The sequence below is a fragment of the Diceros bicornis genome, unplaced genomic scaffold, assembly GCF_020826845.1.
Source record: "Diceros bicornis minor isolate mBicDic1 unplaced genomic scaffold, mDicBic1.mat.cur scaffold_263_ctg1, whole genome shotgun sequence".
Lineage (NCBI taxonomy): Eukaryota > Metazoa > Chordata > Mammalia > Perissodactyla > Rhinocerotidae > Diceros > Diceros bicornis.
The window spans coordinates 110,534-138,518 of NW_026691139.1; the positions used below are offsets into that span (position 1 = coordinate 110,534).

The window sequence follows — 27,985 nt, forward strand, 5'->3', positions numbered from 1 at the left end:
ACAAACAAATGTAATTCCAACACGAATGTTGATTGATATTTTCATTTACATTTATGAGCGAGACAGTAGCGAAACAACCAAGATGTGTGTTCAGTGAAATGTCAGAACTTTACTTGTACATTAATGATATAAGTAATTTCATATATTTTTTTTTCTTTGCTAAATTGGATAATGGTTTTCGAATACTGGAAGAAAATTTCCTCGATTTTTTATGCTATTCACGATATAATGGCTATGGACATGATACACTTTTCTATTTAAATTGCATTATTAACATCGTCTCCAGCACTTTCTTAAGTCTAGAGCCTGGACTCAAAACAATAAACAAAACCAAATCAACCCCTGATTTTTGGCTTTGACTGATTTCCATGGTGTAAATATTCCCAGCAGAGTCAGTTTCAAGCAATCAACATAATGCCACCGAATGAGGAGTTGGAAAGAGATGCGCAGTAAGTAGCAATTTAATGTTTAATAATGACTGTGTTTAACAATCAGCCCTCAAGATTCTTGAAAATTTAACCATCAGCTGTCATGAGGCAGTACCAGCCGACTCCAGGACGTCACAGGCTGTGTGTGCTGTTTTCAGAACGCAGAACAAGCCTGGCCTCAGAGTGGACGGCAGTGCAGGGATTGTTTCATCTACAGAGGCGAAGTGCTTCACCGTTACTTAGCTGGTGGGTTCAGGACACAGATTTTTTGTTGTTCTTCCATTAATTCAGCCAATATTTATGGAGCGCCTGCTACATACTAATCAGTAGGATGCCTGTTGAGACAGTAAACCCATGGTGAATAAAACAGACACAGCCCTGCCTCACGGCGCGTATGTTCCCCACTAGCTCTCTGTCTACCAGACTCTGCAGAATCCCTTCTCTCCCAGGTCGGCTCATGCTCTCTGCTCAGCACCTCACGTTCTGGAGCCCGGTGGAAGGGCTCACAGTTGTGCCAGACAGCCAGGAGCCAGCCTTGACCACTCCCTCGCCTTCCTTTTCCAAGCAATTCACCAATCCTGGCCATTTCCCTTCCTGCTGGAGCTGCCAAGCCCTCCCACTACTCTCCACCTCTGCTGCCACGACCCTGGCACAAGCCCTCATCATCTCTCGCCTTGACTTCTTCAGAAGCCTCCTAACTTCCTGCTCCGTCTTCCCTTAGTCCGCTCTCCACTCAGCAACCAGGAAATTTTTTTAAAAAATAAAAAATCCTGTTTTTCATTTTTTGTTTTTTTGGTGAGGAAGACTGGTCCTGAGCTAACATCTGCTGCCAATCTTCCTCTTTTTTCTTGAGGAAGATTGTTGCTGAGCTAACATTTGTGGTAATCTGCCTCTATTTTTTGTATGTGGAATGCTGCCACGGCATGGCTTGATGTGTAGTGCGTGGGTCCACACCCGAGATCCGACCCCATGAACCCTGGGCCACTGAAGTGGAGCACGCGAACTTAACCACTAAGCCACCGGGCCAGCCCCCAAAACCTGTTTTTGCGTCATTCTTCGGCTTAAAACCCTGTAAAGACAGTCCAGCATGGTGGTGCAAGGCCTCACCTCTGGATCCAGCCCACATGGGTGTGTGGTTCACCAGCTGGGTGACCTGGGGCACAATTATATAGCAGCTCTGTATCTGTTTCCCCACCTGCAGAAGGAGGATGATATAATATCCACTGAACAGTGTAGCTTTGAGGATTAAATGAGTTAGCATATGTGAAGTGCTCAGAACAGTGCATCGTCCTTATCATCGTCATCGTCGTTAGGATAAAGACCAAACCCCTGACCAGAATCTTCCAGTCTCGGCTGTCAACACTCACCCTGCTGCTCTGTGTTCCAGAACCCAGTCCCTCTCTGCAAGGTCCTCACCACACTTGCCCTTGCCCGAGCTCATCTCGCCGTTGCCGTGACTGCCAGCTTTGCCTTTAACTCAACTCATCCCTCAGAGCTCCTTCAAGACCATGTCTGCAGTGAAGCCTTCCCTCACCCCAGTCTAGATCAAGTCTTGTTATGTTCCTTCAGAGCATGTGTCCCATTGAACTCAATTAGAATGCATATATAACAGTCATGTCCCGTCTACACTGTGGGCTCCATGAGCATTCCCAGTGCCATGTACAGTGCCTGTAACATGGTAGGTGCTCCATATATATAAAACCTTTGTAGTAAATAGGGCTTATCTAAGACCCATCTGAGAGAACACTTGTTGTAAGCCATGTCTCATTCAGCAAAATTCCAGTATGAATTAGAAGGTTTGGCTGTATGCATGGATTTGATTAATGGTGGTATTTGACATCAACTCTTCACCCTGTTACTCCCATTTCCCAAAACTTCCAAGGACCCCGCTTAGCCTCTACCAAGTGCTCGGCATGGCAGGAAAAGAACAAGGATAATATCAAGACTTTGGGGCCTTGCCAAAGTATTTGACCCTATAGAGTTGCTAGCTGTGAGCAATCTCCACTTCCCAAGGCCATTCCTAGAGATTCCAGTGAGTAAGTAGTTGTCACAAACACTTATTGAGCACTCACTGGATACAAGACATCATAGCAGCTGTTTCCTACATGCGACTAAACTGGAGAGGGGGTCAGCTTTTCAAAGGAGAGCCTGAAAACCATGGAGGTTGACCTCACTAGGATCGAGCGATTCTTCCCTTGTGGGCACCTGACACAGTGGCTCCAACATATTTTGTTATGTGTTTTAAGTCTTATCTATTAGGGAAACATACTAAAGTATTGGAGTGAAATGTCATATCTGGGATTTGCTTTAAACTATCCCAACAACAAAAATGGTAAGGAGAACAGATGAGACAAGAATGGCAAAATGTTGGTAACTGAAGCTAGGTGAGGGATGATGGATACATGGACAGAGAGTGGGTGAAGAGATTCATTAGACTAGACTCTATTTTTGAGTGTGTGTGAAAATTTCCATAACAAAGTTTTTAAATAGCCTCAAAATAGCAAAATAGCTAAAATTGATAGAACTGTAGGAATTCATTGACAAATCCACCATTGTGGTGGGAACTTACAACATACTTCTTTCAATTACACGTGGATCTAACAATCAAAAGCTTAATTTCATGGGCACAAAACTTAGCACCCAACAACTAGAGCATACAAAATCTTTAGAAACACACATGGATGGAACATTTATAGAAATTGATCATATACTAAGCCATGAAACAAGTATCAACAAAATTCAAAGAATCTGTACCATATAGACTATGTTTTTGGAACACAATGCAATTATGATATAAATCAATAATAAAAAGACAAATAAAACTGTCTAAATATTTGAAAGTTTGAAATGCATTCTAAGTAACCCATAGGTCCAAGAAGAACTGTCTGATAATGAATCAAAACTTGTGAAATGCCATGAAAACAGTACTTGGAGATATATTTATAGCTTTAGCTTTATTTTATTTATTTATTTTGTGTGTGTGTGTGTGTGAGGAAGATCAGCACTGAGCTAACATCCATGCTAATCCTCCTCTTTTTGCTGAGGAAGACCGGCTCTGAGCTAACATCTATTGCCGATCCTCCTCCTTTTTTTTCCCCCCCAAAGCCCCAGTAGATAGTTGTATGTCATAGCTGCACATCTTTCTAGTTGCTGTATGTGGGACGCGGCCTCAGCATGGCCAGAGAAGCGGTGCGTGGGTGCGTGCCCAGGATCCGAACCCCGGGTCGCCAGTAGCAGAGCGCGCGCACTTAACCGCTAAGCCATGGGGCCGGCCCAATAGCTTTAGCTTTAAATGCTTATTTTTACCTGAAAATTAGTGAGCAAAGTACACATCTTCAGACATTGGAAATATAACAGCAGAAAAACTTTTTAAAAAATGAAGGAAACAGATAAAGAAAAAGAACAGAATTTTATGAACATGAAAACCAAAAATACGTTCAAGAAGATTTATGATGTCAAAATTAATTCTTGGAAAAGGCTGATGAATTTGACAAAATATCTGGCATGATTTATGAAGAAAAAATAGAAAGGACAAATCAATAGTATTAAGAATGAAAATGGGACGTAACTTCAGATAGAGTTTTTTTGTTGTTGTTGAGGAAGACTTGCCCTGAACTAGCATATGTTGTCAATCTTCCTCTACTTTGTATGTGAGCTGCCGTCACAGCATGGCCACTGATAGACAAGCGGTGTGGGCCTCTGCCCAGGAACTGAACCCGAGCTGCCGAAGCAGAGCGCACCGAACTTAACCACTAGGCCATGGGGGCTAGTCCCAGATAGAGGTTTTTAAAAGTTAAGAGAGCAAGAATACTATGAACAATTGTATGACGTTAGATTTGAAAACTTAGAAATGTAATCATTGGTAGAAAATCTTCCTACAAAAAAAATACTCAGCCAATTGTTTGCCGTGGTAAGTGCCATCAACTCTCAAGTAACTTATCCCTCCACTCTTATACAGTTCTAGAAATTTTTTTTAAAAACAAGAGGAAACACTTCTCCCCCACCCCCACCATGATGCTAATACATTGATACCCAAACAAGACAAGGACCAAATCAAAAAGGAAAATTCAGGCCACCTCACTTAAGAAATGCCTGGCACATTTGCATTTCATTTTTCTTTCTCCTTCCCTCTAGAAATTGGTATTTCAATAGACAAATATCATATCAGCCAACATTTAATCACTTAAGTGCAAATTTCCTTTTTTGGGTTAACTCAGAAAAACTTGGGCAGACCAGTCTAATGCTTAGAATTGCTCTCAGGGTCCCATTTATTTCACCTACTTAAAGAGATTATTCTTGGTTCGACATTTTTCACACTGTTCTTAGATTCAAGCAAAAAGAGAAACAAGTTAAATTAACCTAAGTTTTTGTGTGTGTGTGTGTGAGGAAGATCAGCCCTGAGCTAACATCCAATGCCAATCCTCCTCTTTTTTGCTGAGGAAGATCAGCCCTGGGCTAACATCCGTGCCCATCTTCCTCTACTTTATATGAGACACCGCCACAGCATGGTCTGACAAGCGGTGAGTTGGTGCGTGCCTGGGATCCGAACCTGCGAACCCCGGGCCGCCGAAGCTGAGGGCGTGAACTTGACTGCCACGCAAGCGGGCCAGCCCCTAAATTAACCTAAGGTTTTATGGAGTTAGAAACAAGTTACCAATTTTGGTTGTCAATTATCCTCTTCAATCCTGCCTGGGCTGTCAGGATGGGCTAGGGTCACTTCTGGGAGGGGGAGTGGCTTGGAGGGGTCTGGGCTCAATCCAAGTTGAGTGCCTCTGAATTAAGTAAAAAGGACATAGCTGCTTTCAAAGCCCAAATACCAACTCCCAGAACAGTTCCCTACGATTAGGAAGTGCCAGGCCCATAAGTCTCCATAAATATTTGTTGAATAAATGCAATACAAGGCAGATTTATTTCTTATTTATTCTCTCCTCTGGGGAAAATGGAGTCACAGGTAAAGTTTATATTTCTGTAAAATAATTAGATAATATACATTTCTAGGGAAAAATGCTTAGCTACATTATATAATAAGATACCTTGATAAACTCATAACTTAATAAAAGCCAAAAAAGAGAGGGAGAAGGGAAATTTAAACCTGCTAAATGATAATGCTTCTTATTGTTTTCTAGGTACAATCTAGGAATCCATTTTCTATTACATCAGAAACAAAAGCCACAAGATAGTAAGCATTCTTGCTTAAAAGACCAGTGTCCAATAACATCAAATTAAACAGCTATACATTGACTACTCTAAATTAAATGAATGGTCAGTGTTGAGTTGCATAGGTAGAATTTTATATGAATGAAAAAGTATCAAGGAGGTAGGTAAGCCCCCAGTACAAATGCTAGGGATGACATTTATGAACTGACTCTCCATCCATAATATCAAGATAAGTGGGTGGGAATGAGCAGCTAAGATAAAATGTATATCTGGAATTCAATTTTGATGTGTCAATGCCAGCAGAGCGATAACACAAAGTAATCAGTGAGCTAGAATATGTATGACTAGGAGAAAGGAAAAGAACACTTTCTCCTGAGTCTTGTTTCCTGTGATGAAATAATTGGCCCCTCATGAGTGAGTGTGCAGTACAGATTGGGTGTAGAGCTAATCATTGGAAACGAACTCGTTCTATTAGGTTGATGTCAATGAAAGTCATTACTGAGGGTCAAAATGATTGACTATTGGCAATTCTGTCTGGTTCAACATAATACATCCCTGAGCTATTGATCTGAATTTGATCCATGTGGCATTGTGTGTGGCTTATCTGAAAGTGGCATTTAGCTATCTTCATGTCTAGAAGACCACTGAGCTGTGGGCGAGGAGGCAGCAGCAGAAAGCAGCCGAAGAACCAGACAACACAGAGCAGGATGTGACTTAATGACCACAAAGACCTAGTTAGTAATGGCTAGAAAGACCAAATACACTGGTTCAAAAGCCAAGATGTACAAGATAATTAGAAGAGAAAGAAGCGAAAAGAGATAAAGAGAGTAGGGAAAAAGATGATTGTTTTTTTAATGAACGGGAAGGAAGGGCAGATGGAGGCGTGCCATGGAGGATGGAGAGCAGCAGACCCACTACAGGGATGAGAAGAAATAGCTGAGGTGGACGCGAGAGGCCAACTCCAACAGCACTGGGGGCCAGGGCAAGTGGTCGACATATCCCCTTAGGGTCTCATAGGTGCTTATAGGTCTGTGGGGACATTGGGTGAATAGACAAGCTAAGCCTGTCCCTTCAGTGGCCTCTGGGGGCAGGATGTGTTTCACAATGCCCCATTGTAACAACTAGGGGCTAAAATGAGGCTGAGATGACCCAGACCTGGCAGAGGGCAGAGCTCTAGGTGGCCAGGCATAGCTTCCACTCCCACTTCGGGGAAAGCAAAGGGCAGAAGCAGAAGAACGCTGCCAACCCTACAGGAGAAAATGGACCTCTCTCCAGTCCTTGAAAATGATGAGAACAGGAACACATTTCTCAATACATCATCTACTCAATCATATTATGTATCACAAAGAAAAATATCAAGTCGTCTTTAGATTGAGTCTACCAAAGGCATAGATCCCTGCCTCCCCATGACAGCGGATGGGACTAGAGCCTGACAGGGAGTCTCCTAAGAGGATCAGAAACACGGTTCTGTCTCTATGGTGCAGCCCTTGGGTGCTGCCCACCTGGGGTGTCCGAAGCCAAATCACCATCATCCCCAACAATCAGCACTGCACCTTCAGTCACCAGAGCCAGATAACTGAATCACTCGAGATATCTCCTCCTTTCCCACCCAGTGCCAGGCTTGTAAATTCCACCTTCTAAATGTTCTCCATACCACTATCCCTTGCGTTCCATCAAGACTTTTTGCCTGGACAACTCTAACAGCCTCCTAACTCACCTCCTTGCCTCTGTTCTGCCCTCCTATTCCCCAGGAACCTTCCTTCTAAAACTCATTTAATCCAGCCACTCTCTGCTCAAAGTCCTTAAATGGCTCCCATTGCATTCAGGACAAAGCCCAAACTCCTTGTCATGGTCCAGGTCCCCCATGGGTCCTCTGCCGACTTGACTACACTCATCCCTTGCCACGCTGAAGCAGACCCCGTGTCCACCCGTGCTGAATTATTACTGATTTCTCAACACACCACTCTCACATGAGCTGTGTTTGTACATACTGTTCTCCCACTTGGAATTTCTCCTCCCCTTATCCACTCAGCGAACTCTTCATTCCTGGTTTCTCAGCACAGGCATCACCTCCTCTATGAAGTCTTTCTAGATTCATGTACCCTGGACTTACCTCCACTATAGACTCAATCACATCACCTGGCTCCGTTTATATGAGTCTCCCCCACAGACTGTGAATCCCTAGTGGGCTGGAACTGATTCTTACTCGATTTTGAATTTCTAGTACCTCATATTGTCTGGGACAAATGGGTATTTAATGTTTATTAAGATTAAAATGAAATTAAAGTGCTCAATTCTGCCCCAATGTTCAATTGAAAAATCAAGATCTATCTATTATCCAGTGTCATTGGCCCAGCCGCCTGTGGATTCTGATGAGTGGCGTGGGCATTTCGGTGTGAGAGATGGCATTTGTGATGATGGTTGGCGAGAAATGATCAGCAAACCGTGAAGCCAGGAAGCTTCATGTATACTGTGTGACTCAGCTCTGAGCCCAGAATCTCACTTGACGAAAGTGGTGAAGTCAGAGTGTCTGGTCCTGCTGACCGACATCTCAGCTGCTGGTGCCCGTAAATCAATCTCTTTTGAGTCTCAGCTTAAAGGACAGGTTGGCTAGACAACACTTAAATTAAACTCCGGTGGAAGGACATTTTATTGCTCTAGATCTTTCACAATTGTTACTTACGAACGACCAGTCAAAGCATAGATAGACAAAGGCTATTTTCTGTCATCTTTGCATGCTGTCAGTGACAGGTCATCTCAGGACTACACACTTCCCTCAGAAGGCTGCCCTTTCCTGCAACAAGGCAACCACAGAGCTGCCCTGAGAGCTGAGCAGGTGATGGCAAGTCCCTCACCACCCCCTTGCCCACCAGCGTCCCTCAGTGATTGCATCCACAAACCAGAGAGCTGGTCCTTCTATCGAACACGATTAGATAAAATTTCCCTGATGCATTTAAGTCATCACAAAGCACCACTGTTAATTTCATTAAAAGACACGTGCTGTCATTTTTGTGTCGCTTGTGGCTGAAACCGTGCTAAAATTAAATGTGATGGAAAGTTTAGGAAAAACTGTGGCTTTGTGTGAGATTTCCAGAAGCGTCTGGTGATGGTGAAGAAGAAAGTGAAGGCTTACAGGGACTAGATATGCCTTGAGCCCTCTTTAGAAAAAGATGGAGTATTAGTAATATGTTAAAGACCCTGCACCAAGGGTCAGGAAGACGGGGTCTAGTCCCTGCTCTGCCACCAACTGTGCTGTATTGTATTAGCCACTTAATCCTGTTGGGCCTCAACTTCCTCATCCTGCACAGTGTTGATCTCATATTCTGTTCGATGGCTTGTAAGCCTTTTCTTCAAATGCTCTAGTGCGGATCCATGAAAGGGGACAATAGCTCTCCCCGTGGCCCCAGTGTTGTCCTGGCTCAGCTAGCACCCTTCCCTCTGAGCCGAAGCTACTCCTGGGGCTGAGAAAGGGGCCAGGATTTTAGTCTCTTAAGTCTTATTTACTCTCTACCATCAAGCAGCAAACCTCATGGGTTCAGAGGTTCATTCTGTGAGCAGGGTGTGCTGAATATTCTCTTTGGTCCCCTTCCCAGATCCACGTGCCTCCCTTCTCCATCTAGTTCTGCGTCTCAGAAGCCTGACATCTATGAATTGCATCACACAGCCCCCTTGATCCCTGGGTTCCCTTCAGGTTTGGTCAATGGGAGGCATTGGCATGAGATTGGCAAGACAGAGGACATGAATACTGCTGTTCATGAATATATATGCATGAATATCACTATCTATTACAACTGTAGCTAGATTCTAGAAGTTTTGGCCTTACTTGTCCTTAGAGATAGGGTGTATCTTCAATGGGTTGTGTGATGCTACATGAAATCAGGGAAATAGAGCTGTTTCTTAATGGAGCTACGATACCTCAATCTCCAAACACCACTGTTCTTTGATGGGGTGCCTCCGTAGAGGCTGTACCCTATGCTGGGTGAAAGTGAATTCTCTGAAGTCAGACACGTCTGGGATAAAATATCACTCCTGTTACTTGCTGTGGAATTATGAGCAGATACTCAACCCCTCTAAGCTTCAATTATATCAAAATGGCAATAAGAATAGTAGCCACCTGTGATGGTTAATTTTATGTGTCAACTTGACTGCCACGGGGTGCCCAGATTAAACATTATTTCTGGGTGACTCTGTGAGGGTGTTTCTGGATGAGATTATTTAAATCGGTGGACTCAGTAAAGTAGATCACCCTCCCCAGTGTGGGTGGGCATCATTTCATCTGTTGAAGGCCCAAAGAGAACAAAAGTTGGAGGAAGAAGGAATTCGCCCCTTTTTTCTGCCTCACTGATTGAGCTGGCACATCTTTTCTTCTCTGGACCTCAGTCTAGAACCTACACGGTTGGCCTTCCTGGTTCTTAACCTTCAGACTCAGAGTGGAACTATGCCACCAGCTTTCTTGGGTCTCCAGTTTGCAGAAGGCAGATCGTGGGACTTCTCAGTCTCCTTAATCGTGTGAGCCAATTCCTCGTAATAAATCTCTTTATATATTTATATATCCTATTGGTTCCTATTAGTTCTGTTTCTCTGGAGAACCTGACTACTACACCACCTCATAAAACTGTTGAGATTACTGAGCAAAACACGACCATGAGGTGCTTATCACAGTGCCTGGCACACAGTATGTGCTCAATAAAATAGGTCTATTATTGTAGTTATTGGTAATAGAACTACCGTTAATAATATATCCAGGGAGTATCTCAGTTAAGAACCAGAAAACTTATTGTGTGATTTCTTTGAAGAGCAGAGAAAGAAGTGCACATTTGGCTGTTTGTAATTCAGCAATAGTAAATTGCACCAACCATATTCATTGCCCTTCCCATCTCATCTTCTAGTTAGATTTCCTCATGACTTTCCTTTATTTTATCCCTCTCAGAGGATGAAAATGATCTGAAGAGTATTTTTGATTTCATGATTCTTTGCAAAATCCCTTATGTTCTCAGAAGGAGCAATGCCCTTTAAAATCTAATCAACAAATAAACAAGCCAGTGACCACAGGGAAGCCTGCACAGAATGGAAATGTGTGTCACTTGGAGGTCTCTTATGATTTCATATTTTAAAAAGACAGAGATGCAAAGGTTTATTTTTAAGGGGTATTTATTTATTTATTGCTACCAACACCTTTTAAAGATGCATCAAAAATATAAAGATTTACAAACTATGCATTCAGTTCATTTTCATTCAGACAATGTATAAAGGTTGTTGGTCTCAAATATTTTTGAAAACCCCGTTAACTTGATCTTGATTTTTAATTGAACATTGAAGTAGAAGTGGGGCACTTGAATTTTATTTTAATCTTTAGAAACTTGAAATATCTGTTATGTCCCAGACAATATTAGATATGGAAAATTCAAAATTGAGTAAGAATCAGTTCCTGCCTTAGGAGTTTATAGTCTAGTGGGAAAGACACATGTGTAAACAGATCCCAAGGATGTGATTAGTTCTGGAAGTCTACCCTATCAGTATACTAGGATATTTTCACCAGGTTTAACCAAATCAGAAAAGGAGTCCACTAACTTTCTAAGAGTGTTCAAGGCAGAATTTATGGTTTTATTGATGGCAGGTTGATGGTATTAGGTTAACTTTTTAGTCTGGGTGAGACCTATTGTTTGAGTTCCCCATCCCAAACATGAGGCTTGAGTGTTGTCCAGGTGGAAAGGAAGCATGGACATACCCTTACATGCCTCTGTGTTCCCTCAGCTTCCTGGAGTGGCCTCGAGCTCACTGTAGTTATCTTAAAAGGTAGATATTAATAAAATGCTTATCCATTTGACTTTATGCCTACAGACTAATTTTCATTGGTGTTTGCGTAATCCCTTTTAGTATCTCTTATTCCTGGCTGGATGTCTGTTTGCAGGTAAAGTTCACAGAGTGTTAATGTTATTCAGTCAATCAACAGTGTTTATTGAAGACCTGTTTTGGGGCCCAAGGAGGAAGAGGCAGCCTTGTTGGTAGAACAAGTGGTTACCTGCTTTGTGTGACCTGAGAGCATTAACAGGATGGTCCCTCTGCCACAAACAAGAGCCTCCTTTCCAACACATATTAAACTAGCAGCTGTTGCCCTAAATTCCACCACTAGAGACTCATTATTTTGATTTAGCAGGCATCCTCCTTTAAATGTCAATTCCAGGTTAAATCTGGTTGATAAGCACATGGGGTTCATTAACTCTCCTCTCTATGTTTGAAATTTTCCACGATAAACTTTTTTTTTTCATGTTTACACTCTTTTTGACCTAGCAATTTCATTTCTGATCCTAAGGGTATAATCTGAAATTCAGAGATTTGTGCATGAAGATATTCGTTGCAGCATTATTCATAGCAAAAGCATCAAAACAACTAAGTGGCCAAGAATAGGGGAATGATTAAGTCAATTATAGTCCACCCCTGAGCTAGAACACTGTGCAACATTAAAAGTTATATTTAAGAAGGGTTTGTGTAATGATGTGTCACTTATATTCATAAGTGAAAAAGCAGGATCCCAAATAGTTGATATGATACAGTTCCAGCTGTGTAAAATGTTAAGGATTGAGGAAAACAGAGTTCCAGGAGACAACAGAAAGCCCTGGGTGTGACATGTGGAAAGTAATATGTATGCTGTTTCTGTGCTCGACTGTAACGAAAGATGTACCAGGACCAGGCACAGAGTGAATGAGGACATTTATACACACACGCTGCCCTAGAGTTTTTTTTTTGTTTTGTCTTATTCTTTTTTGTGTGTGTGTGAGGGAGACTGTCCCTGAGCTCATATCTGTTGCCAATCTTACTCTTTTTGCTTGAGGAAAACAGTCCCTGAGCTAACATCTGTGCCAATCTTCCTCTGTTTTGTATGTGGGATACCGCCACGGTGTGGCTTGAGGAGCAGTGTGTCGGTCCACGCCTGGGATCTGAACCCGTGAACCCCAGGCCGCTGAAGCAGAGAGTGTGAACTTAACCATTGTGCAGCCAGGCTGCCCCTGTGCTGTCTTATCCCTAAATGGGAAGCTGAATAAGCCGCGTGGCAAGTGCAAGTGGGCCAGCCTGGTGACGGCTGCGTCAATCACAAGGAGACTGGATGGGGTGGGACTAATGAACTATCTGAATGGAAATGACCAATCCTGTGGAGAAATGGTTTCTGCTGTCACATTAGCAGTGAGCGGCTGGGTATTAATGTTGGCAGGGAGAGTGTCTCTGATAAACCAGTGAGTGCGGTTTGAGTTTGTGCCTTTCCAACTATTGTCTAAGATATGGAGAGAACCCAGCCAGTCACTAAAGGGACTTGGGCAGTAATTTAATGTAGTACACATGTGATAAGAAAAATGTTTCTAAATGTTAGCAGTGATTCTCTCTCGGTGATGGATGTATGGATGATTTTCATTCTCTTGCCTAAGCTCTTGTGTGTTATATAAGTTTCTATAATGAGAAAACATGGATATCAGTAATCTTGTGGGGAGGAAATATGTAAATGTCCTGGGGGAGTCAACCCATTAGTGAGCACTTACTATGGACCAGGCATTGTATTAAGTGCTCTACAGAATCCTCTCTACAAACTCATGAGGTAGCCAGCATTATCATTCTCATTTTACACATGAAAGGAGCCAAAATTTAGAGATATTAAGTATTCAGCATTAGCTCACATTTCTAACAAAGCGGTAGAGACAAATCTTTCTGATTAGAACCTGTGCTCTTAGCCACGACTGAACGAACATGCTCTCTTTCTCTTGGTTTTGTAAGAGCATCCCCATAAGATAGTGGTCCTTTCGATGGGTGAAAAAGTACAAAGGGTAATTTGAGGGCGTTCAACCAACGTGTATTAAGTACCATAGGACACGGCCAAAATGAAGGTGGAGGGTTGAACACACATTACTTTTGCTGAAACCCCAGTAAAACCCCAGTAAAGGGAATTTTTTTAAGCACAATAAGGACAGAGAGAATGGGGAAAGAGAAAACAACAACCAATTTTCGCAAATCATAAAGCAAATGAACAAATATGTGAAACTTAGACCCTTAGCCGGCAGCCAGAAAAACCAAAACCAGCCCAATCTGCACCATGGATTTCTCAAACATTTCAGGAAGCAGTAGCACCAGCATCCTCTTTGGAAGCGAGAGTGAAGATGCTGCAAAAATCAGTAGGCTGGACCACTACAGACCACCAGAAAGGCTACAAGTGAGAGACTGATGAAATCAAGGTTAGTAAGCACGTGCAGCAACTGGAATTCTCACGCATTGCCGGGGGGAGTGTAAAATGGTACAACCTAGAATGGGACAACTTTGGAAAAGAGTTTGGCCGTAGTTATTAAAGCCAAATATATGCCTAATGTATAACCCAGCGATTCCTCTACTAAGTATAAACCCAAGTAAAATGAATGCATATGCCCCCCCAAAAAACATGTACAAGATTGTTCATATTCATAATAACCCAAAATTGGCAAGAGTAGAACACACAAACTGTACTATCTCCATACAGTGGCATGCTATATAGCAAAACACCCCAAAAACTACTGCTCCATGAAACAACATAAAAAATTTTACAGACATAATATTCAGCAAACAAAGCCAAACACAGAAAAATGCATACTGTATGATTCTATTTATGTAAGATTCAAAAACAGGCAAAATATATTTACAGTGATAGAAGCCAGAATAGTGGTTACCACTGAGAGGAGGGTGGCTGGGAAAGGACAAGACAGAGCCTTCTGGGGTGTAGGAAATGACCTATATTTTCATGTTGGTGGTGGTTACATGGATGAATATATATATATATATATATAATTTGGATAATCTATACATTTAAAATTGTTCACTTTGTGTATGTTATACCTCAATCTTCAAAAAAAAAAAAGAGGATTGATTAAAAGTTTGAGAAGCAGTTACATTTCCAAATCTTTTCCCACTTTGCAACCAGGCAATTTCCATTTCCTAACGCTGGCAGGAAACTAGAGGTTGATCCTGTAGAGACAATAAAATAGAGGGAATCTGGACTGGGACATACTGGCCACAATTTTGGGCAGGGAAGCTGTGCTGAAAACAGGGGTATAGAAGACCATCTCTGAAAATAACCCCAAAACAATTGCACTCCTCCCTGTACGGGCATGCTGCTGCTCCCATCAAGAGGTCGACTCATGTTGACTCCATCGAATCTGCACTGGGCCTATCTTCAACCTATAGGATGCAGATAGTGACATCCTGGGACTTCCAAGCACTGGCATTGAGAAGCCCTGTCAGCCTTCACTATCTCCTTCTGAGAACTTATTGCCATGCTCTGAGGAAGCCGAAGTAGCCACATGGAGAGGCCGACATGGAACAGAGTCAGGCCCTTTGCCCAACAGCCCAGCTGAGCTCCCAGCATCCAATCGCCAGCCATGTGAGTGAGCCATCATGGAACTGGATCCTCCAGCTGGGTGGGCCTCCCCAGCTGATGTCATATAGAACAAACACAAGCTGTCTTTCTAAGCCTAGCTCAAACCGCAACATTGTGAGTAAATATATGACTGTTATTTTAAGCCACTAAGTTTTGCAGCACAACAATAGATAGCCAAAACAAAGGGGAAGTGCCTATGAATACTAAATGCATAAGGACCCCTCCCATCCTTCTTCCTCCATTCTGCTTCCAGAATGCTGGCAGCCAGTCTTTCACCTTCTAGTAAGAAACGAAAGAGTCCTTCTTTACACAATTGGACTAGTTGTACCAGTTTTCTAATTGTGGCAAAACAAATCATCTCAGAACTTATTAGCTTAAAACATCAACATATCATGATTCTGTCTGTACGTTGGGCTGAGGTAGGCATTTCTTCCTCCGTATGTTCTTCCTTAGTGTTACTCACGTGGCTGCCTTCAGTTGAGAGCTGGGCTGGGGCTGGAACATTAAGATCCCCTTGCTCACATGTTTGGCAGTTGGTGCTGGCTGTTTACAGGGGGCACCTCAGTTCTTCTCACACAGCCTCTCATCCTCTAGGGCACACCGTCTCTCCAGCAGCAAAGCCCAGACTTCCTTATGCAAAGACTGGCTTTCAAGAGGCTGAAAACAGAAGGTGCAGATCCTCTTAAGCCTGGACCAGAAGACGTACAGTGTAACTCCAAAACCAGTCTGGATTCAAGTTAAGGAGAAATGGATTGCACTCCTTGATGGCAGCAGTGGCGCAGTCACATAACAGCAGGGTGCCCTTTGGACACCAATCTAAGAGGAAAGAGCTAACGATATTGACATGGGAGTTCCTCAAGAAGTAGCTCAGCCATATGATGGACAACAGAGGCCCCTTCCTCTGGGGCCTGTTGTTCCAAGTGCAGGAAGAAAGGGCAAACCCCAATGTGCAAGCACTTTTCAAATCTCTGTTCACATCCTGTTGGCTGCTGTTTCATTGGCCAAAGCCAGTCACTTGGCCAAATTTAGAGTCAGCATGGAGGACTACGTGTGAAAATGGGGGAATTCTTGCATCTGTTTGTGCAAATAATCTGTCACATGCAGAATTAGGCTGTGAGCACATGAAATGCTCAGAATTTCAGGGACTTCTCTTGGAGTTAAGCATTTCAACTTAATACTCAGACCATTTTCACTTTAGCCCAGCTGACAATTATAGGCATAAACCCTCTTTCATTTGTCATTCAAAAGAAACATTTTGAGTATAACATAAAGCAAATATTTTGTGTCTCACATGGAGAAGCTGACTGCCAGCCCACCTAGACAACCAGATCTAGATGATTAGTTGAATATTTTATTGCATTAGCTCTAATTTACTTATAAAAATAAATGGGAAAATGAAAAAGGAAGATGTTAATGTTAGGGATAATAAGGCCACATTTCATAAATGTAATAAAACCAAGACAAGGAGTAAATCACTAAGTGTGTATTTTGACTTGTCAAACTAGGGGATATTTGCCATATTTGCGCTGGATCGGAAAACGTTCTTCTAATACAAAGGAGAAGAAAATTTCACGACACCATGGAATTTTGCCAGCCATGTAGATGAGTGTTATTATGTTGGATGACCTTATCTCAAAGACCAAGAATATGGTACATCATTTTCCCAAGGTGGTAAAATGAGAAGTGATACCGTGAGAGGGACTGGGTTATACATAGATACAGTGACTCTCTTCCACATCCTGGCCTTCAACTCTCTCACTAAGAAGTTCACCATATTAAAGGAGCCTCCACATAGTTGGATCCATTTTCTTGGTGTAGATGGAAGTTGACACCACTCTTCATTATGGGTTTTCCCCATTGGACACCATCACCCTTTCCAAGTTCGTTTTCTGAGGCACCTTAATAGGGTCCACCCTAGTAATGTACTATTTAAATTACTTGAATGAAAAGAGAACTAACGGACCCTGCATTATGCAAACTCCCCACCCAACACTCTCAGCCCTCTCTGCCACCCACAAAACTCCTTGAAGAACTGGACCTCAAGATGAGAAGCGACATATTTCCTTTTTTTGTTAGCTCTGAGAAGCTGCCAGACTGGATGAGAAGCCAGAACTTTTCACCTTGTGGGTAAGTAAGAAGTGGTTTAGCATCTTGCCACAGAAAATAGATAATGTTTCACTTGTGATCTTGGGTCTAGAAAAATGTTCTGCCTTTGGAAAAATTTTCAAGGAGACCTCATTACATGTCCTGTTGCTTTATTTATTGAAAGTTATTATAGGGGCATCTATCTTACCTTCATTTTCACACCTCTGCTTGGGCAAGGAATGTGTGTTTTAAGTGGTAGTATGGAACTCACTGAAATGCTTTAGCACACTCAAAAGAGATGGTGAATTGTGTATTAAGGGGCTTAAAGTGAATTAAAATAAGAAAGTTTTAAGAAACAGAGTCTGAAGCCAATGTGATGTATAAGCAATTTGTCATTAAAAATGAATAAAACAAAATCTAAAAAGATGAGTGAGTTTACTGAAGTTGCATAGCGAATTAACAACCGTTTTCACAAGCCACACACCTCATCTCCAAAATAAACACATCAGGGCAGTTAAATGCCAGGCTCACAGTGAAAGAATTGTGTGTTTTATTCACAGTCAAAGTATCTACAGGTCGGTATTTTTCAACCAGCGGCTTATGACCCACTGGTGGGGGGGCGGGGTCATGAAACCAACTTAGTAGGTAACAACCAGCATTTTAAAAGAAATGAAAAGGACTATAATTATAAAGTATCAGATGCTGCATGTAGTGAATATTGATTTCTGAAACGGCTCACTTCCCTCTATCTCGCTGATGTAAAATGTATTTTTCACAGTGGGTCACGGCCAGAAGTCCCTCAAATCAGCATTTCTAGACACTTGAAAAAAGCCAGACGCAGAAAGGCAAATACTGTATGATCTCACTTATATGTGGAAGTTACAGTAGTAACTCATAGAAGAAGAAACTCATAGAAGCAGAGAGTAGAATGGTGGCTGCCAGGGGCTGGGAGGAGGGGAAGATGGGAGGTGGTGGTCAAAGATGTTAAAAAACAAAATTCAACTAAGTAAATTTAAAGATCAAATTGGCTTTATTTGATGATTCATGCATCAGGCAGAATCCCATCTAGCAAACAGAAAGGAGCTCCAAAGAGCTTTACAAAAGGAAAGGTTTTTGAAGGCAGAGAGGGAGTGAGACAAGGAAGTCGTGAACAGAAAAAAAAGATTCTTTTGAGCAAGTTCACCTTCTTTTGAAGGACAAAAGGGGTCTATTAGGAGGATTATCTCACAGCGCTGACCAAGAAATTCCAGACTGATCAGTTAAGATTACTTTCCTGGGGGAGGTTGAAACTGCAATTAGATGAGGTATTAAGTCACATTTTGGTGACGTGGGCTTAGCTCAAGTGACTCCATCTTGGGCCTACTGTCTCCTTTTTAACCATGACCCCTTTTTGATCAGACTCTCATGTTAACTGAGAGATGTGATCAAAATTTAAGGCATTAGCACCACTCTCAGCTACTGCTCGCAGCTTTTGGGGATCCTTTGTGTGGTATCCATAGGTCATGACATTTTTTGTTTAATCACTGTGACATTCACAGGTCACATCTTCAGGTTCACAATCTCTAAGTCAGACATTCTCTTTGTTCCTTTTCTGATGTTCCACCCTTAGCGAGATCATTTGCTTGGTGGTTAGCAGCTGGGAACATGCATTTAAAGCTTGTGAGAGAACACAACACACCAGGAAGATTGTTATGATTATCATGAGCAGGATAATTCCCAATGTCTGGGGTGCATCTCAAAGCCAGGGTCCACAAGACCCAAACCAATCAAAATCAAACGAGTCAAAGACAGACCCAATCGAAGGAGTCACCGTTTTAAGCCAAACGTCTTGCTCAGTGATTTTATGTAACTGAGTTTCCACTTCCCCAGAAGTGTTAATCCAGGAGCAGCAGGTGGTGTTGGCCACAGCGCAGACACCTCCCTGCTCAGTTAAAAGATAATCAAGGGCTTTCCTATTATCAAGAATAACTTTGGGAGTGAGGTCAGCATCATGGCGGAGTGAGCTTTCCCGTGAATTCTTCCCCCACAAGATACAATAAAAGCAACAGCCACAGACCAACAACGGAATCCCAGACAGTGAAAAGCTAGAGCAGAGGGATCCACACTGCCGCACATCTGAGAGCGGAACGTGCTGGGCCCCCGGAGGAAGTGGGGAGAGGTAAGGAGAACTCCGCTCCCTCCCCATCAGATCAGCGATCCGGTCCGCGCGGTTCCCAGAGAGGGGGGAGGGGCGGCCCTCGGCGGGAAACTGTAGCTCTTCGGGCTCTCTCAGCCAGTGGGAAACTCCCGCACAGAGGGCTCAGAGGAGCCACAGGGCTACCATCAACATCTGAGCACCCCAGAGAGCGGATAAAGAGGGGCAAACGAGAAGCCTCCCACGTCAGGGACCCAGAGGGCAAAAGAGAGAGCTCCCCCCTCCCCGCAACCCGGAGTCTGCAGCTCGACCAGATCTAGCGATCCGAGGCAGACCTGAACAAACTGGACTGGACCCGTGGATCGCAGTGGGGAAAAAAAGCAAAACAAAACAAAACAAAACAAAACTGCGGATCGCAGCAGAAAAACTGGGGCAGAGCGCAGGGGGCTTAGACTACACAGCCCTTTACCACCACACAGTGGCGGCAGGTGGAAATTGCAACCAGAGACTTCCAGGATGAGGAAAATCAAAACCAACACAGGAACCACAATGCAAAAATATATGAAATCACCAGACCAGAAACAAAATGACAAGCACCCAGAAATCAACCCCGAAGACACAGAAATCCATAAACTAAATGACAGAGATTTCAAAATAGCTATCATAAAAACACTCAACGAAATACGAGACAATACAGACAAACAATTAAATGAGATTAGGAGTTTCTTCACAAAAGAGATTGAAATCATAAAGAAAAACCTATCAGTGCTGATGGAGATGAAGAACACAATGGAGGAGATAAAGGAGAATCTGGAATCTTTAAAGAACAGAGCTGACAATACGGAGGAAAGAATTAGTACTTTAGAGGATAGGAATACAGATATACTCCAGATGGAAGAAGAGAGAGAACTAAGACTAAAAAGAAATGAAGAAAGACTCCGAGAAATATCGGACTCTATTAGAAAATGTAACATAAGAATTATAGGTATTCCTGAGGGAGAGGAGAGGGAAAGAGGAACAGAGAGCCTATTCAAGGAAATAATAGCTGAAAATTTCCCAAATCTGGGGAAGGAGCAGGAAATACCAGTAAGCGAAGCCAACAGGACGCCTATATATATTAACAGACAAAGGTCTTCACCACGACACCTAGTGGTAAGGCTAGCCAGGGTCAACGACAAAGAAACAATATTAAGGGCAGCTAGACAAAAACAAAGAATAACTTTGGCCAGAGAGTCTAAGGATTTTTACTGGGCAGGTTGTTGCTTTAGCAGCAGATTCTACAATCTTTCCAAGAGTTAAGAGGAGGTTTCTAATCAAAGCTTCATTTATATTTACCTCTAACCAAGAAAGTAGGGTTCTGCCAAAGGAAGAGAATCCTGAATCATGAACGCCTCCTAGTAACTCCCGTTTGAATCTGTGGCTCAGGACTGGAAAGGTGACAGCCTTGGAGGCTGGTGAAATTTAAGTGTGTGTAGACCATACAGATGGTTTTATTCTGGTGATTCTTGCCTGTGTCCCTCTCTTTGCATAGATCCTGGATGCAAAGTTCCCTAAGTTTGGGGTTGTTAACCAGAGACAGGGAAATGGACCAGGGGGTCTCTAGCATTATGGACAGATGTGTTTTTTGACGACAAATGAAGCAGTCTGAAAAGTGACCCCCCTTAGCAATGGCCTAGGAGATACAGATGATGGCATTATCTTTCTAGGCCCACGTCAGCATAAAGAAAGAAAGAGAAGAGGAAAGGGTTTCACATTTAGTTAAAGTATGAAGTCTTGATCTGGCCTCTTGGGAGGAAGCAAGTCTTCCTTGATGTTGGCTACTTCTCTTCCTCGTCACTTTGCTTAGGACGTCTTCAGCATCTGTACAGGACCAGGTGTCAGGTGGAGGCTTTTCCATCTGTGAGAAGTGTACCCAAGCCTCAAGGCCCTGGAGTCTGACTGCCAGCTGGGTGGTGAGGAGGAGCTGGTATAGTCCCTTCCAAGGAGATCCAAGGGCAGTCTTTGTTCTGAGTGATTCCGACTCAGAGGGGTAGGAGAAAATTAGAAATGCTAGTTTGGAGATTCATAGCCAGATATTTTAGGAAACTGGAAGAATTCAGGATCCAGTCCAGTTTACAGATATATAGCAAAACCTCAAAGAGATAATGGGATTAGAATCTTATATAGACAAATATGCAAGCATAGTTTTTCTCTCTATGTTTGCTCTTCTTTTATCAAAGATAATCACAGTAAAACTAATTGCTTTGTATTAAACTTATCTTGATTATTTTCATAAGTGCAGGAAGAATAGTGATTGACCATATAAGCTCTTTTTAAGACTGCTTTGCTGGAACTTTGTAAGCAAGATATCAGGCTGATTTCTCCAAGGGGCTTTATTGGCTCCATAAAGCCAACTTTAGTTTATTAAAGGTTTCTGGGCATCTCCAAATCTATGTACATCTCCCCGAAATATGGCATTCTAGTCAAAGCCTTAGTAATATAACCAATGTGTTCAATTGTGTTCTGTTACAAGGATAACAGATTCTTACTGAACTTATGCAAATAACTATATTGCCCTAAAAAGAATACTCATGAGTTTCTGAATTGTGGAGAGATCAAGTAGGGAGAAAAAGTAAATGATTCATCTTTATTTAAAAGGGTGTACTTTACCAAATTGCTGGTATTCATAGACACCTTAGGAGAAAATGTTTCCTTAAATCTGGAAAAATAAAATATCAAGGAACTGGTAATATTTCAAAGAAAAAGTTATTAAAATTTTAATCATCCTCCTCAGTTTAGTCTGTCCCATGTGATTAATTTTTGTTCTGTGAGAATCCAGTTTTCCATTATTTCTGGAAATTCTTATCCAGTTCAGTTTTATGATTTTAAAGTTATTAAAAACTTGAACTTGTCAAAAGCCCTTTCCATGAATCTCCTTGAAGATGAAGTACTTTTGTGTGAACACTTTTGCAAAACATCAGAGTAAAACAATAACTGTCTGTGAAAAGTCTTAAAGATGCTCATTGTTAAAGATCTGATGGGAGTTCATTATAATGGAATTGACAAGGAAATTTGGTTATTTCTGTAACATGTAACATTTTAAGATAATAACTGGAATTATGACTGATAACATTATACCAGGATGTACTAGACATTAGGAATTTCATACAATTTCTGAAACACTTATAACACACCTGTACCTATACGAATACACCATAAAGGAGGCTTTGTACTAATTCTTATTTGACAATGCTTCCCATATGATTTAACATATCAAATAAGCCTAATTAGTTTAACATCTCTCTTTTTATAAGGAGAGAAAACAAATCTTTTGAGATGTTCCAGGAACCCTCTGGAAAATCCCAAAGTTAATTTGAGGTCAAAAAGACTTCATTTTAGAATTGATTTTTGGGAAGTTTGTCAAAAAAATAAGAACGGTTTTTGAACACTTGGTCAAACAGGATCATAGGACACTGTGTAACAATACCTAGTTATCTATTTAACCATAGTGACAACTAAAGACTTCACATGCAAGTATAGAATGTTACCCAATTGTCAAAAACCTTAACTCTTTTAATAAAGAAGATTCAGCAGTAATCAAAGACCTGATAAAGACAGCACAGGAAATTATTTTGACAGGTCACAAATTCTTTGTTTTCTAAGCAGATTACTTAAGAGGTAAAGAAAAACCTTTCGAAATCTCTAATCAGGAGCAGACTAATAGTCTAAGAAAACCTTGTCCTTTTATCAGATGAAAGAAAATTATGTTCTAGTTTTACATAAATACATTGCTGATTTTAAAACTTAATTTTATGTCTCTTATAATAAATTCATTTGATTTTAGCCAACTTTACACAATGCAAGATTCTCTCTCTCCCTTTCTCTCTTCCCAATTTTCTATTTAATTAGTCCTTATTCTCCTCCTTCCCATCCTGAAATAACCAGCCTCACTTTAGGACAAAATTACTTTCTTTTCCCTCAGAAAATGCATCTCCATTCATAACTTCTCCTATCAAAAACAGATACCCTACTTTCCTAGCTTACAGACATGTTTCCCTTATTACTTCTAGTAGTTTAAATCACATGTGTTAGAATTTTTTAACCCTAAAAAACCTTAGTTTTTTAGTGAAAATAAAGAAGTAAACAATTATGAACTGTCTTTTATAATAGTATTCTGTGGCTTGGTAAATTTATAAATACTTTTGATAATTTTTGGAAACGTGCTTTCTTGTAGTAAATTTCTCAGTGTGGCACAACACATGTCTACTAATAGGCCCAAATATCTTTAATTCCTTTGTAAAGCAAAATGTGGATAAACCTATGTTCAGTAATTAATATTTCAGTATTTTATCTTATTTAGAAATGATCTGAATATTCAATGAATTTAACTTAACTCATCATTTAACGTAACTTAGCAAAACTGTAAAATTTCAGGTTACCAAAAAGATTTGGGGAAGCTATTTTAAAAGTTCACATAAAACTTTTTATCCTACTTAGATCTATTTAATTTACTTGTTCTTAACAACTATGTTTAGACTACCTCAAAAACCTTCAGGAGAAGAGTCATAAGACAGAACAACCAAACTGAATTGGCAGTCCAAAACAAATGGGACAAGAAACAAAGGAAATGCAAAAGAACCAGAAAATAAGTGACAAAACAGCAACATTAAGCCCTCATATATCAATAATTACCCTAAATGTAAATGGATTGAACTCTCCAATCAAAAGATACAGAGTGGCAGGATGGATTAAAAAGCAAGACCCAACAATATGCTGCCTTCAGGAAACACATCTTAGCACTAAAGACAAGCACAGGCTCAGAGTGAAAGGATGGAAGACAATACTCCAAGCTAACAGCAAACAAAAGAAAGCAGGTGTTGCCACACTCATATCAGACAAAGTAGACTTCAAGATAAAACAGGTTAAGAAAGACAAAGAAGGGAAATATATAATGATAAAAGGGACACTCCATCAAGAAGACATATCACTTATAAATATATATGCACCCAACATAGGAGCACCAATGTACATAAAGCAACTATTAACAAACCTAAAAGGAGACATCAACAACAACACAATAATAGTAGGGGATCTTAACACCCCACTTACAGCAATGGATAGATCATCCAGACAAAAAGTCAATAAAGAAATAGTAGACTTAAATGACAAACTGGAGAGATGGACCTAGTAGACATATACAGAGCACTCCATCCAAAAACAGCTGACTACACATTCTTCTCAAGCACGCATGGAACATTCTCTAGGATAGACCATATGTTGGGAAACAAAGCAAGCCTCAATAAATTTAAGAAGATTGAAATCATAACAAGCATCTTTTCAGACCATAAGGCTATGAAACTGGAAATGAACCATGAAAAAAAAACTGGGACAGTGACAAAAATGTGGAGATTAAACAAGATGCTACTGAACAACCAATGGATCATTGATGAAATTAAAGGAGAAATCAAAAACTATCTGGAAACAAATGAAAATGATAACATGCCATATCAAACCATATGGGATGCAGCAAAAGCGGTCCTGAGAGGGAAACTCATAGCGATACAAGCCCACCTGAACAAACAGGAAAAAGCCCAAATAGGCAACCTTAAATTACACCTAACAGAACTAGAAAAAGAAGAACAAAGCCCAAAGCCAGCAGAAGGAGAGAAATAATAAAAATCAGAGCAGAAATGAATGAAATTGAGACCAAAAAAACAGTAGAAAGGATTAATGAAACAAAGAGTTGGTTCTTTGAGAAGATAAACAAAATCGACAAACCCTTAGCCAGGCTTACTAAGAAAAAAAGAGAAAAGGCTCAAGTAAATAAAATTAGAAGTGAAAGAGGAGAAATTACAACGGATACCATGGAAATACAGAGGATTATAAGAGAATACTATGAGAAATTATATGCCAACAAATTGGACAATCTAGAAGAAATGGATAAATTCTTAGCCTTATACAACCTCCCAAAATTGAACCAAGAAGAAATGGAGGATCTGAATAGACCAATAACAAGTAAAGAGATTGAAATAGTAATCAAAAACCTCCCAAAAAATAAAAGTCCAGGACCAGATGGCTTCTCCAGTGAATTTTACCAAACATTCAAAGAAGATTTAATACCCATCCTTCTCAAACTATTCCAAAAAAAGAGGAAGATGGAACGCTTCATAAATCATTCTACGAGGCCAACATCACCCTGATACCAAAACCAGACAAAGACAATACAAAGAAAGAAAATTACAGGCCAATATCGCTGATGAACATTGATGCAAAAATCCTCAACAAAATATTGGCAAACCAAATACAACAATACATTAAAAAGATCATACACCATGATTAAGTGGGATTTATACCAGGGACGCAGGGATGGTTCAACATCCGCAAATCAATCAACGTGATACATCACATCAACAAAACAAAGAATAAAAACCACATGATCATCTCAATAGACGCAGAGAAGGCATTTGACAAGATACAACATCCATTTATGATAAAAACTCTCAATAAAATGGGAATAGAAGGAAAGTACCTCAACATAATAAAGGTCATATATGACAAACCCACAGCCAACATCATACTCAACAGGGAAAGACTGAAAGCCTTCCCTCTGAGAACAGGAACGAGGCAGGGCTGCCCACTCTCACCACTCCTGTTCAACATAGTACTGGAGGTTTTGGCCAGAGCAATTAGGCAAGAAAAAGGAATAAAAGGAATCCAAATAGGCAACGAAGAAGTGAAACTCTCACTATTTGCAGATGACATGATTGTATATATAGAAAACCCTAAAGAATCTGTTGGAAAACTATTAGAAACAATCAACAACTACAGCAAAGTTGCAGGGTACAAAATCAATCTACAAAAATCAGTTGCATTTCTATATGCTAATAATGAACTAACAGAAAGAGAGCTCAAAAAGATAATACCATTTACAATTGCATCAAAAAGAATAAAATACCTAGGAATAAATCTTACCAAGGAGGTGAAGGATCTATACAATGAGAACTACAAGACATTATTGAAAGAAATCCATGATGACATAAAGAAATGGAAAGATATCCCATGCATGTGGATTGGAAGAATAAACATAGTTAAAATGTCTATATTACCTAAAGTAATCTACAGATTCAATGCAATCCCAATCAGAATCCCAATGACATTCTTCACAGAAATAGAAAAAAGAATACTAAAATTTATATGGGGCAACAAAAGACCCCGAATAGCTAAAGAAATCCTAAAGAAAAAGAACAAAGCAGGAGGCATCACAATCCCTGACTTCAAAACATACTACAAAGCAATAGTAATCAAAACAGCATGGTACTGGTACAAAAACAGACACACAGATCAATGGAACAGAATTGAAAGCCCAGAAATAAAACCACACGTATACGGACAGCTAATTTTCGACAAAGGTGCTAAGAACATGCAATGGAGAAAGGAAAGTCTCTTCAATAAATGGTGTTGGGAAAACTGGACAACCACATGCAAAAGAATGAAAGTGGACCACGTGCTATCGCCATTCACAAAAATTAACTCAAAATGGATCAAAGACCTGAAGGTGAGACCTGAAACTATAAAACTCATAGAAGAAAATATAGGCAACACACTATTTGACATTGGTTTTAAAGGAATCTTTTCGGATGACATGCCTACCCAGACTAGGGAAACTAAAGAAAAAATAAACAAGTGGGACTTTATCAGATTAAAGAGCTTTTATAAGACAAATGAAACCAGAATCAAGATGAACAGACAACCAACCAGCTGGGAGAGAATATCTGCAAAACATACATCTGACAAGGGGTTGATCTCCATAATATATAAAGAACTCACACAATTGAACAACAAAAAAACAAACAATCCGATCAAAAAAATGGGCAGAGGAAATGAACAGACACTTCTCCAAGGAAGATATACAGATGGCCAATAGGCACATGAAAAGATGCTCAACATCACTAATCATCAGGGAAATGCAAATCAAAACAACACTAAGATATCACCTCATGCCTATTAGAATGGCTATAATCACCAAGACAAAAAACAACAAATGTTGGAGAGGATGTGGAGAAACAGGAACCCTCGTACACAGCTGGTGGGAATGCAAATTGGTGCAGCCTCTTTGGAAAACGGTATGGAGATTCCTCAAATAATTAAAAATAGAGATGCCCTATGATCCAGCCATCCCACTACTGGGAATCTATCCAACGCATCTGAAATCAACAATCCAAAGAGGCTTATGCACCCCTATGTTCATTGCAGCATTATTCACCATAGCCAAGAAGTGGAAGCAACCTAAGTGTCCCTCAACTGACGACTGGATTAAGAAAATGTGGTATATATATACAATGGAATACTACTCAGCCATAAAAAAAGACAAAATAGCCCCATTTGCAACAACATGGATGGGCCTGCAGCATATTATGTTAAGTGAAATAAGCCAGAAAGAGAAAGACAAATACTGTATGATCTCACTCAGATGTGGAATATAAACCAACACATGGACAGAGAAAACTGGACTGTGGTTACCAGGGGCAGTGGGGGTGGGAGGTGGGGGGTGGGGGGTGGGCACAAGGGGTGAAGGGAGTCATATATATGGTGATGGACAAACAAAAATGTACAACCCAAAATTTCACAATGTTAGAAAGAATTAAAACATCAATAAAAAAAAAAATAAATAAATAAATAAAATTTTACCTTAGGAAAAAAAAAAAAAAAAGGAATAATGTCTAAATTTTACCTTGCCAGGCATATTTCTTCCCATTTAAATCAATAGCAAAATCTTCAGGGTAGAAGTCAATTATGCTAGAATCCTGTATC

At 40.7% G+C, this 27,985-nt stretch overlaps 1 long non-coding RNA gene across 1 annotated transcript; it reads right to left on the reverse strand.

Annotated features, from left to right (window-relative positions):
- Positions 1-619: 619 nt before the first annotated feature.
- On the reverse strand, positions 620-27,972 carry LOC131402768 (uncharacterized). Its single transcript, XR_009218954.1, has 3 exons — positions 27,906-27,972; positions 1,536-1,623; positions 620-763 (listed from the first exon to the last, which is right to left on the reverse strand). It is a non-coding gene; the product is annotated as an uncharacterized LOC131402768 (long non-coding RNA).
- Positions 27,973-27,985: the final 13 nt, after the last annotated feature.